Source organism: Scomber japonicus, chromosome 9 (genome assembly GCF_027409825.1).
Source record: "Scomber japonicus isolate fScoJap1 chromosome 9, fScoJap1.pri, whole genome shotgun sequence".
Classification (NCBI taxonomy): Eukaryota; Metazoa; Chordata; class Actinopteri; order Scombriformes; family Scombridae; genus Scomber; species Scomber japonicus.
The window spans coordinates 7401678-7413112 of NC_070586.1; the positions used below are offsets into that span (position 1 = coordinate 7401678).

Genomic DNA, 11435 nt, shown 5'->3' on the forward strand with positions numbered 1-11435 from the left:
CACAAAATCTCCCCCCCCCTCCCCCCTCCTCCTCCTCTCTTCCTCCCCTTGTGTCCACCAGTCTCTTGTTATAAGCTAGTAGTGCTAAACAGATGCTTGTAGGAAGAACTAGTCACAGCTTTTTTTTTTTTTTTCTCTCTCTCTCTCTCATTCTCATGGCGCTATAAGAGACCAACGAAAAACCTGTTTGGATCTCTGTGTTCTCTCTGTAAAAAGTTGAAGTACTTCTAAAGGGTCGCGACACCTTAAGTCTGAGGCTTTTTCAGCCTTCTGTGTCGTTTCTATAAATGTGAGCGGCGGCATTCAAGAGACGAGAGGAAAAGCAAGATACATACAGTAGGTGTGGGGAGATTGGAATTGGAAAATTGTGGTGTGACATTTTTAAAAAATCGAGCAAACCATCAAAGAGGAAGAGGAAGTGCGTAGATTTACATTTCAGGTGCTAGTTGGTAATAGAAAATGTAGGAATAGTGAAAATGAATCTGAATAGGTGAGATAGTGAGATCCCAAAACAGCCAATTCTATCCACACACAGCTGTCCGATGTCCCAAAAAGGTCAAAATCTGCCGTCCAACATGCTGAAATAACATGTGAAACACTTCTAAACAAGGACTCACAACAAAACACACAACCAAAAATAATAAAAGAGGGGCTATTAGTTCATTCTTCTTCTGTGGTGCCATCGTGTATCAGCATCCACACACAGCCAGTGGGCTCATCTGTACTTTTAAATTACGCGTCACCGCCACCGCCACCACTGTCCTCCCAGAGAGGCCAGCAGAGATGCTACACACACACACACACACACACACACACACACACACACACACACACACACACACACAATCCAACACACACTAAAAAAACATAAGCTCCCGTCGTGTCTCCGAGCTACGACTTTATCAACACACGACTCTTGTTTGCAGTTAAACAGTGTGTAATATTAATCGGTTAATACCTCACCACACCAAAATTTGTATGTTTTATGCTAAATGGAGCAAAAAAACTCTCAGTTGTTAAAACCTTAGGGTTGTTTTTTTAAAGACACGAGGCCAAGCTGATGATGAAATACAGATTTAACAGCATTCCTGAAATTTCTTTGGCACTTTGGGAAAATGCAGAGTGCAAAAAAAGTAACTTGTTTTAATTTCTGCAGATGTTAACAGACGTGCAGAAGAGGGATGAAGAACTGGACGTCATGCAACAGGGACAATACTCTGCAGGAATCATCTGCTGCTGGACTTTGGAAGTTGCTCTTAAAAATATGAGCAGTAATTCACAAACAGGCCTTTACCTTCAGGAAACACTATTTTTTTTAATATATAGGTTGAATAATTTCATTTCTGCTGCATAATCACAGTGAAATAGGAGCTTTTTTTTTAAATCGCTATGGCAACAAAGGTTTTACAATATAAAGGAATAAAAAGGGGATCAAAATTTAACATGACAGAGAAAAGACAAATATGAGAACTGTGATGAAGTATACTTAACAGACGTGCAGAAGAGAGATGAAGAGCTGGACTTCATGCAACAGGGACGATACTCTGCAGGATTCATCTGCTGCTGGACTTTGGAAGAAGCTCTTAAACCCTCACTAACAGGCCTTCACATTCAGGAAATACTAAGATAGTTTTTTTATTTTCATATTTAGGTTGAATCATTTCATTTCTGCTGCATAATCACAGTGAAATAGGAGCTTTTAAAAAAAAATCTCTATAGTCTGCAGAAATGGAAACAGGAATAAAAAGGGGATACACATTTAAGACCAATATGAGAACTGTGATGAAGTATATAGTGTGTATCAGAGTTAGATATTAAATGCATTTTTTTTGGTTTATTTTAATACAGCAGCAAACTTATAATAAAGTCCTCTGCAGGAATCATCTGCTGCTGTAACTCACTAACAGGCCTTCACATTCAGGAAATACTAAAATAGTTTTTTTTAATAATATATAGGTTGATTAATGTCATTTCTGCTGCATAATCACAGTGAAATAGGAGCTTTTTTTAATCGCTATGGCAACAAAGGTTTTACAATATAAAGGAATTAAATAGGGGATAACAAATTAACATGATAGAAAAAGACAAATATGAGAACTGTGATGAAGTATATAGTGTGTATCAGAGTTAGATATTAAATGTTTTTTTGTGTTAATTTTAATACAGCAGCAAACTTATAATAAAGTCCTATGCAGGAATCATCATCTGCTGCTGTAACTCACTAACAGGCCTTCACAGTCAGGATATACTAAAATAGTTTTTTTTAATAATATATAGGTTGATTAATTTCATTTCTGCTGCATAATCACAGTGATATGGAGCTTTTTTTTAATCGCTATGGCAACAAAGGTTTTACAATATAAAGGAATTAAATAGGGGATAAAAATTTAACATGATAGAGAAACACAAATATGATAACTGTGATGAAGTATATAGTGTGTATCAGAGTTAGATATTAAATTATATAGCTACTATAATAATCAGCTGTGAGGATATTTATAACTTTATTTAAACCACTTAGACACACAGAACTTAGTAAAATTTGATTTCACATAAGTATAGTGTGTATCAGAGTTAGCTATTAAATATATTTTTGCTTATTTTAATACAGCAGCAAACTATAATGTCAGCTGTGAGGATATTTTAACTTTATCAGAACTTAGTAAACATGATTTCACATATTTTGCTGCAGACAAATGAAACCAGCTTCAAAAAAAACATGTTAAAACTAAATAGTCTTATTAAATTAAACATCTTTAAAATGTTGTATTTGCATGTTGTTGCACATATTTGTCTGGATGTGTAATATATGTTTGACTTATTTATAGTCTGTAGTGTGAATTGTGTATTGTTGTAGGCCTATGTGTGTATTTCTAGTACACAATGAGACTACCTGTTTAAATAAAGGATTTAAATAAACACAAAAAAAAAAAGGACTGAGGAAAAACATTTTATCTCCACAAAGCAGATTATAAATATTCAGTTTTCACTCATGACGGCAGCGTTGAGGATTTCATTGAGTTGTTTAAATCATTATTATTATTATTACTAACACTGTTTAGTTACAGGACCTTCAATATTAGCAGCTTCTTACTGTCACACAGCCAATAACATATTTCTTTCTATTTTCTATTTTAATGAAAAATAAATATGCTGAATATCCCTTTGGGCTAAAACTTTGTTGCCTTTAAATCAATCTGTCAATATTTTAAAAGCACAGATGATTTAATCTTCTCAAACCCCATCCGCAAACAAAGGTCTTAATGGGACTCGTTTTCCAGAAATGTGCCGTACTTTGATGCCAGTCGGGTTTTTTTTTTTTTTTTTTTTTTTTTGGTCGGGGACTGACTGAGCGGATACGTATATTTTTCAGAGTGTCGATGATGATGATGATGATGATGATGATGATGATGAGCTCATATTTTTTTGGATTGAAACTCTTTTGATTGGCCTCAATTTTTGGAAAGTGTTCCTTCAGTGTGTGTGTGTGTGTGTCTTGTTTTTCTGTGTGTGTGTGTGTGTGTGTGTGTGTGTGTGTGAGGACTCCTGTTCCCTGCATGGTTCCCCCTCTTCCCCCTCCACCAGCGGCATGCTGGACGGGGTCACATGCGATCTGCTCTGAGCGGAGATGCAGGCCATGCGACAGGGAGGGCCAGTAATTGGGAGTGAGCTGTCAAGACGGGGCGGTGTGTTTGTGTATCTGTGTGTATCTGTGTGTGTGTGTGTGTGTGTGTGTGTGTGTTGTGCACGTGCCAGGGCGGCTCCCCTCCTACAGGGTGGCACATATTAAAAGTCCCTGATGAGACTAATGCAGGAGGAAATGGTTTTGGCGTGGCGCCCGGTCGAGAGGTGAAAGCGAAGGCTGGTGAGGGTCGACCCTGACCTCAACTGAATCTGGAGCATGTGTGTTTAAAAAAAAACAACAAAAAAAAAAAAAAAAAAATGGGAGGAGAAAAAGAAAAAACACAGCTGAAGTATTTTCTCTCAATTTTTTGGAAATTTGAAGCTTTTTAATTGTTTTTCTGGGTTTGATTTGTAATGAATATTCATAGATGATTCCCTCACGATAAATAAAAACCAAATAAATAAATAAACCATCATCTCATATTCATATTCTCATATTTGTATCATTACTCAATCGTTGATCCTTCAGACGCAATTAACGAGGGAGAGATCACAGCCCCCTCGCTTTCCCGTTTTAAAGAGTTAATCAACTCATTAAAGATGCAGATTTGCAGCTAATGACGAGCCGCCGCCGCCGACAACGTGAACTGCCAGAAAACAACGCAACGCCGCTTTCCTTCCTTCCCGTTGACATGATTGACTACAATTACACAAAAAAGGTAAAACAAAAAAGCATTAAATGGGAAATTGCATCTAATCAAAAAAAGGCACAAAAGGAGATAATTGTGTTGCTGGTTTGATGGATTTGTTATTTTGCCAGTACATGAACATCTGTAGCTGCTCCGACACACACAAAAGTGACTTTCTTCTCAAACACATCATCAAGTCATTTAGAAATATTTGAATCAATTAATTGTTAATTGTGATTTTGAGTATTGTAACTTCTTCTCTTGTATTAGTGGTTTAGTCTTCAGATACACCTGTTTATTCCTTTTCTACAATTAAATGATGTTTCTGAGATGTTTAAGATGTGAGGATGTGAAGTACAGTGTTTAATTATATCAGAAAAAGACAGAAATCATGTTTAAATTAGCATTATTCCTTTATATTCCCTAATATTAGTGGTTTAGTCTAAGTATAAATCATAATAATAACACCTTTTTATTCCTTTTCTACAATTAAATGATGTTCCTGACATGTTTAAGATGTGAGGATGTGAAGTAAAGTTATTAATTATATCAGAAAAAGACAGAAATCATGTTTAAATTAGCATTATTCCTTTATATTCCTTAATATTAGTGGTTTAGTCTAAGGATAAATCATAATAAAAACACCTGTTTATTCTTTTTATAAAATTAAATGATGTTAAATGATGAAAACCCATTTTTATTCCTTAGCTTTCAACCGTGCATGAGACTCTGCTCTTGTTTTAGTGTTTTATGGTTTGTTTATTTTAATTAGTTTTATTGTTTTTAATTTGTTTTAAAAACAATAAACAATTATCTTAGTATTTATTTCCTGTTAATTGTTTTACGTTTCCTGTGTTGTTTTTATGTATTTATGTACAGCACTTTGTTTCAGCTGTGGTTGTTTTAAAGTGCTTTATAAATAAAGTTGAGTTGAGTTGAGTTGAGTTTCTGAGATGTTTAAGATGTGAGGATATGAAGTAAAGTGTTGCAAAAAAACATTTAATCTGTAGAAATCATGTTTAAATTAACATTATTCCTTTAAATTCGGATATATAAGCATACTGACCTACAAAATGAAGCTTCAATCATTTCTAAAAACAATCTCCTCAAACCATTAAAAGTTTAAATATGTATATATATATTAAAAAAAGACTTCATGCTCTCTCTATATATATTTTTAATCATCTTATATTCTCTTACTATGCATTTGTGTTATATGTGCCATATATCACAAAAGGTGTTCTGCTTATTTAGCAGAGCTCACAGCTGATTTACACTAAAGATCCTGCTCTCATAATTCACACACAAAATATGTCTTCATGTTTTAAGTTAAATCTGATTTTACAGCAAAAACTCTCCAGCTTTAAATCTCCACGGCAGAAAAAGTTGTTATTTACGAGGCTGTAAACTAAACAAGGTGGAAATAGGAGCGAGCGACGGTGGGGCTGCTACTGCCGGGTGGGAAAGGCTCTGTGATAAAGCATCTTGTTAGCTCTACTGAGGAAAATATGCTTATCAAGCCGCATGTTAATACAAGCAGTAAATAATGTGATCATCGGCCAGAGATGCTGCAAATATAACAGCGTGAAGGAGCCTGAAGCCACGCTGACTACAGGGAAGTGTTGTTTTTTTCCTCCTTTGAACACGGAGCTACAAACTGTGAGAACTGGGTTAATGTGACCTGAGCAGGGAAGACATGAGGAGCAACACACACTAGGTGGACTGACACACACACACACACACACATACTCTCTCTCACACACACACACACACTTACAGAGCTAGTAAAAACGTCACGCAGCTGTGTAACAGGCAAAGAAACATGAATAAAAATCCATATTGCATGATGAATTAATGCACAAAGGCGAATCAGAAACAGATTTTTAAGTCATAAGTTTTTTTTACTGGATGTCTGCTGAAGCTACAGCTACTCTGACAAGTGCTGCAAACAAGGAAATTAAAGGTCTGTTTCAGTTAAAAGTGCAACGGAAATGAATAAACTGATAGGACATTAGGGATAAGTGCACGCTAGGACTCTACATTAATCCAATTTAATCCAATATAGGTTTCTCTCTTTATTTCTTTATTGATTTCATAACAGTGAAACTCAATTAACTGCTTCAATTATCAGTTTGCTTATATGTGAATGTGCAGCCACTTGCCATATTGTGATATAAATGAATATCCTTAATAATATGGCGATATAAGGCTACTCAATTAATCAAAAAATTTGATCGTGATTACGATTTAGGGGCCAAACAATCTCAAAACTAATAAAAATCGGGGGGGGACGATTTTTAATAATAATGAGATAGCGCTCAATAACAAAGGTTTTATTTTGAAAAGCTTAGACAGGAAGTCGCCGCAGCTCCGTTAGTTTGACAGAAGCTGAAACACACGGTGAAATGTTTTAACTGTAAATCAAAGTGCAGAGTTTCCAGCCTGCATTAGACAATGCACTTTATTTTGAAAAGCTTAAACAGGAAGCCACCACAGCTCCGATAGTTTGACAGAAGCTGAAACACACAGCGAAATATTTTAACTGTAAATAAAAGTGCAGAGTTTCCAGACTGCATCAGACAATGCGCTTTATTTTGAAAAGCTAAGACAGGAAGCCACCGGAAGCTGAAACACACGGCGAAATGTTTTAACTGTAAATAAAAGTGCAGAGTTTCCAGCCTGCGTCAGACGATGCCGAGTTTACTGACTAATTATTAGAAACCAGGAAGTGATGTGTGAACTATCGTCATGGTAACCAGCTCAGCTCTAATATCTCTGCTGCACATGTTCTGCTGTGTGTTGCGTTCAGCGGCAGATAAAAGGCTGCTGCTGGGAGAGAAAATTAAGTAAGCCGAATGTCCAAGAAATGCAGCATGTTTATAAAGTTTTAAAAAAAAATCTTTTTAATTATCGTGATTTCAATTTTGACCCAAAAAATCGCGATTATGATTTTTTTCCATAATCGAGCAGCCCTATGGCAATATTGATTTTAACCATACGAACAAGCCGTAATGCATCTAATACATGTGCCACAAACTTTAGATACCTAAATATACTGACTGTGAATTTAGATGTAATTTGAAGTATTAATAGATACACCTGATGAATGTGAAGTCCAATATTCACCCTCTATTTAAGCTCTATTTTGGCTTTGATTTCATTACAGTAAAACTCAATTAACTGCTTCAATTATCAGTTTGCTTATATGTGAATTTGCAGCCACTAGCCATATTGTGATATAAATGAATATCCTTAATAATATGAGGATATTTAACCCTACCAACAAGCCGTAATGCATCTAATACATGTGCCACAAACTTTAGATACCTAAATATACTGAATATGAATTTAGATGTTATTTGAAGTATCAATAGACTGAATTATGAAGCCTCATCAACAGTTGCCTACCATACTATTAAAAATGTGTGTGTGTCCACCTGATGAATGTGAAGTCTAAGGCCAACGTACCAAAACGATCTTTTCCCCCTCCGTTTTCCCTGGCATCATATTTGCGTACAAACGGATCCATCTCAACACGACTCAACACGCTACTTCATATTCCAGGCCTATAGGCGGCGCTGTTTCAGTTTCAGAAATTCACCAAAAATGGAGAAGAAGAGGCTATAAGAGGGATATAAGAGGTGGAAGGCTAAGCTCGAGGGGTGTGGCGATGACATCATTGAAACCCAGGTATGCGTCTTCACCATCCAAACGAACACTCAAGGGCAGCGTTTGCAAATGTTTCACCCTGGGACCAGGTTTCAGAAAGCTTCGTTTTCAGGCGTTTACAGTATTCGTTTGGACGATCGGCCAAAACGATGCAAAACATCTGCATTTAAACCAAAAAGCGTCTCCGTGTGGATGGCCCCTAATATTCATCCTCTATTTAAGCTCTATTTTGGCTTCCACTAACGCTAACAGCTCCAATCTGTCTGTCTGTTGTTTGGTGCTTGGTCGGTGAGAGCCTGATGGACTGAAACATGAAGATAAAAGAGGGTAAAGTCTAAGTAGAGTGTCGGAGTTCATGTTAATCGACCAAACAAGCAGTTAGTATAGATGAAGCATGAAAGTGAATATGATCTGTTTCTCTAACCACGCTCGGTGTCAATAAAACCCTCCATGAAACTTTCCCACTCTGCTTTCTCACTGAGGTCAAACTCCAAAAAACAAATCACAGGGGGGTTATTTTAATCAAAACCAGTCTGTTCATTTGTTTTCTGTCTGTCTTCCCTCTCTCTCTCTCTCTCTCTCTCTCTTCTGTCTTCAGTTGAGACTCTTTTTTTACTCTTCATTTACCGCTCAGCATGTCTACTCTGCTGACACACTGACCTCCTATCTTCTCAGCTTATGGAGCCTTTCTCACTTTCAGCTGCTGAGTCACATCACTGATATTTGGGGTGTAGAGTAGAGAGAGAGAGAGGGAGAGAGACGGAGCGAGAGAGAGAGAGACAGAGAGAGAGAGAGAGAGAGAGAGAGAGAGAGAGAGAGAGAGAGAGAGAGAGAGAGAGAGAGAAAGAGCCGGCCCGTGACCTTTTATCATGTTATCACCTTTCAGATCCTCGGGGCAGGAGCACAAACAATGTCACGAGGAGATCCGGCTTATTGGAAACTACATGTTGATACTCTCCGACCACCACAGGTGTTAATGAACACGAACATCTGGTCCTTTACTCGAGGAGATCATTCTATGTGGATATTATTATTTTTGCAATATATTTTTTTGAATGCACCATGCACATGAACACACAAGGTGATAGATACGAGCTTGGAGGATTGGAAGAACTTCTGAAGGAACCTTTCTAGGAGCTCGTGAACTTCTGTCCTTTGCATGAAGCACTTTAACCCTCCTGTCGTCCTCCCGGGTCAAATTGACCCCATCTCTTTTGACTGTTCCTTCTTTCCTTCTTTCTTTGCTCCCTCCTCCTTCCTTCCTTCCTTGCTTCCTTCCTTCATTCCCCCTTTCCTTCCTCCCTTCCTTCTCCCCTAAATTCCTTCCTTCCTTCCTCCCTTCCTTCTCCCCTAAATTCCTTCCTTCCTGCTTTCCTTCCTTCTCTCCTAAATTCCTTGCTTCCTCCTTTCCTTCCTTCTTTCCTTTCTCCCTTCCTCCTCTCCTAAATTCCTTTTCCTTTTCATCCTTACTCCTTTCTTTCTTCCTTCCTTCCTTCCTTCCTTCCTTCCTTCTCTCCTTACTCCTTTCCTCCTGTCCTTCATTGACCTGAGGACAACAGGAGGGTTAACAGCTTTCTTGAGATACTAAGATGTGCAAGCAGGACTTCTCTACAACATAAACCTTTCTCGGAGCTCTGAAACTTTCTATTTCCCAGTTTACATCTACATGTGTCCTTTCCAACAAGCACTTTATCATTTCTTGAGATGAATAACACAAACATAGATGTGCAAGCAGGACTTTTCTACAACATAAATCTTTCTTGGAACCCAGGGACCTTTCTAGGAGCTCAGAAACTTTCTATTTCCCAGTCTAGTGTCCTTTCCATGAAGGGCCTTAACATGTCTTGAGATGAATAACACAAACATAGATATTGCTAGCAAGACTTTTCTGCAACATAAACCTTTCTTGGAACCCAGGAACCTTTATCTGACCTCAGAAACTTTCTATTTCCCCAGTTTATCTCTACAAGTGTCCTTTCCAACAAGCATCTTAACATTTCTTGAGATGAATAACACAAACTTGGATGTTGCTAGCAAGACAGTTTTTTATGGTTTGGGTTAAAATGAAGGAAGGAAAGATGGGGGAAGGAAAGGAGGAAGAAAGAAGGTAGGAGGGAGGGAGAAAGGAAAAGAGGAAAGGAAGCTGTGGTTAATGTCTAGTTGACTTGATTAGAACTATGTAAAGATCATGTTTGGGTTAAAATGATCACTGGAGACAAGTTTTCAAATTCCTTTAAAGATATGCAACCTTTGCTGTCATGGCAACAGTGAACACCACAATTAACTGACATGAGCAAGATTAAGTCGATTAGAGTTTCTAAATGTCGGTTTTGATTAATTTTCGATTAATAGCAAGACTTTTCTACAACATAAACCTTTCTCGGAGCTCAGGAACTTTCTATTTCCCAGTCTATCTCTACATGTCTCCTTTCCAATGAGCACCTTCAACATTTCTTGAGCTGGAAACGCAACATACTTTTCTGCAACATAAACCTTTCTTAGAACCCAGGGACCTTTTTTTAAAGAGGTCAAGAGCAAGCCTACACTTTCACAGCTTCACTTTGTTCTCCCAAGGTGCAACACTACACCAATAAATAAGGTTTTTAAACGGTTATTTGCCTATTAGTGACTCAGATGTCCTGGAACCACAAACAGGAACTTGCAATAGGGGATTGAAAATTGCAGATTTCGTTCTTGGGTTTGGTCCCTGATGTTCCTTAGTTTCTTAAGTTGTTTTGGTAGAAAACAAAAAAAAAAGAGAGCCCAAACACACTCCCTGATGTTTTCATAGTATCCAACATTGCCTCCAAATCCTCAAATGTCCTCCAAGTTCGGTGATGCATTGAGAACTTCTTATGTGTTGAGTTAGGCACTGAAACAAAATCTGGGAGTGTGTCTTCAGGAAATCCACAGGGTGTCACGTACTTGGCGGAGATATCTGGTGTGTGCTAAAACCTAAACCTTCATCAACCCAGAAAGAAACAACTGCTGTGTGCCTCTGTGGTACATCTGCTTTTTTTTATTTTTAAAAAGGGACCACCCCTCTTTAGCTGCTCTGTTCTCACGACTGTCCTTAGCTAATGCTCTTGGCTATGATTGTGAGTAAAAAGAGACTGAACTTGAGTCAACTCTGGTTGACCTGGGAGTCGGTAGAGGAATGGGGGGTGGGAGTCTTGATTTGCAGTATGATGAATCGGCGCACAGCATGCTCAAACCTTCCCTGAGGCCCCTTAGTGAAATTAACAAGTTTGGCAGGCCGTCGTTGCCTTCTCCGGCTCTCGCTGAGTGCTGCGTTTGCACGAGGAGGGCGGGCACTACCTCTTTGTCTCAATGGGAGACAAATCTTGGGCAGACTGTTTGTTTGGGGAAGGGGTGTGAACGGCGCACAAGTCCATCAAATCAATTACAGTCTTACGCAGAGACGGCCTGGCTTTGGCCTGGGCTGAAGGAGCT

The 11435-nt window shown here is 38.1% G+C and overlaps 1 protein-coding gene and 1 long non-coding RNA gene across 2 annotated transcripts in view; one reads left to right on the forward strand and one right to left on the reverse strand.

The window, feature by feature from the left end:
- The window catches only part of LOC128365515 (uncharacterized), a 245603-nt gene that overhangs the window by 68623 nt on the left and 165545 nt on the right, over positions 1-11435 (forward strand). The window lies entirely within an intron of this gene.
- The window catches only part of antxr2a (ANTXR cell adhesion molecule 2a), a 107667-nt gene that overhangs the window by 20355 nt on the left and 75877 nt on the right, over positions 1-11435 (reverse strand).